Source organism: Elephantulus edwardii, unplaced genomic scaffold (genome assembly GCF_000299155.1).
Source record: "Elephantulus edwardii isolate Elephantulus edwardi_28Jun2011 unplaced genomic scaffold, EleEdw1.0 scaffold00005, whole genome shotgun sequence".
Classification (NCBI taxonomy): domain Eukaryota; kingdom Metazoa; phylum Chordata; class Mammalia; order Macroscelidea; family Macroscelididae; genus Elephantulus; species Elephantulus edwardii.
The window spans coordinates 11,851,708-11,853,273 of NW_006399755.1; the positions used below are offsets into that span (position 1 = coordinate 11,851,708).

The following is a 1,566-nucleotide window of genomic DNA, read 5'->3' on the forward strand; positions in this document are numbered from 1 at the left end:
GAGGGTCACATTTCACTATCTGGTTGGCTGGCTCGAAGCAAGCATTGGTAATCTCTGCTACAGAAAGTTGTTCATGGTAAGCTTTCTCAGCAGAGATAACAGGGGCATATGTGGCCAGAGGGAAGTGGATGCGGGGATAGGGCACCAGGATGATCTGGAATTCTGTCAGATCGACATTCAGGGCACCATCAAATCTGAGGGAAGCAGTGATGGAGGACACAATCTGACTAATAAGGCGGTTAAGGTTAGTGTAGGTTGGGCGTTCAATATCAAGGTTTCTGCGGCAGATGTCATAGATGGCCTCATTGTCTACCATGAAGGCACAATCTGAGTGCTCCAGGGTGGTGTGGGGGGTGAGAATGGAGTTGTAGGGCTCCACGACAGCTGTGGAAACCTGGGGGGCTGGGTAAATGGAGAACTCCAGTTTGGACTTCTTGCCATAATCAACAGATAGGCGCTCCATCAGCAGGGATGTGAAGCCAGAACTGGTTCCCCCAACCAAAGCTGTGGAAAACCAAGAAGCCCTGGAGACCTGTGCATTGGTCAGCCAGTTTTCTTATTCGGTCCAAGACGAGGTCAATGATCTCTTTGCCAATGGTGTAGTTCCCACGGGCATAATTATTGGCAGCATCTTCCTTGCCTGTGATGAGCTGCTCAGGGTGGGAAAGCTGGCGGTAGGTGCCAGTGCGAACTTCATCAATAACTGTGGGTTCCAGGTCTACAAACACCGCCCTGGGCACATGCTTGCCAGCACCAGTCTCACTGAAGAAGGTGTTGCAGGAGTCATCTCCTCCCCCAATGGTCTTGTCACTTGGCATCTGGCCATCAGGCTGGATGCCGTGTTCCAGACAGTAGAGCTCCCAACAGGCATTGCCAATTTGGACACCAGCCTGGCCAACGTGGATGGAGATGCACTCACGCATTCTGACTACGGGTTAGAAAGCAAGGACGACAGGAGTGGACAGCGGGTTCCGGTTACCGTTCCCGACAAGCTAAGAGTTGAGGTAAGTAACGCACTCAAAGACCCTAATTTTAAAACCTGGCAGCCATCAAAGACAGGAATGCCACACTCTGATCAACTTGTGACCTTGGGTGAGTCATGGAACTTTAAGAATCTTAGTTTTCATGTCAAAGTGAAGAAATTCAATGAAGCACGAAACGGCAGGAGTAACTATGACTCTCTTAAGGTAGCCAAATGCTTCGTTATCTAATTAGTGATAGAGATTCCCACTGCCCCTACCTACTATCCAGAAAAAAGAAAAAAAAAAAAAGAAAGAATTTTAGTTTTCCTCAAGTATAAAATGGAGATGATAAACATCCTCCCTCATGCTGGTGCTGGGTTAAATAAGAATAAGTAGAAACTACATTGTGATTTGCATCTGCCGCTCTAATTGTATTCTTGAGCTGTTAACCAAACCCTGCACTGTGCCTAAATCGTTGTGGCTGCTGGGGAGACAAAGATGTAACTGTTGTTATGTGCCGTCGAGTCGCTTGCGACTCATAGCGACCCTATGTACAACAGCCCTAAACTCTGCTCTGTCCTGTGCCAGTCGCACTGTCTCTGAC

The 1,566-nt window shown here is 48.3% G+C and overlaps 1 pseudogene; it reads right to left on the reverse strand.

Moving 5' to 3' along the window:
* Positions 1-4: 4 nt before the first annotated feature.
* On the reverse strand, positions 5-923 carry LOC102873278 (annotated as a pseudogene).
* Between the last annotated feature and the right edge of the window lie 643 nt (positions 924-1,566).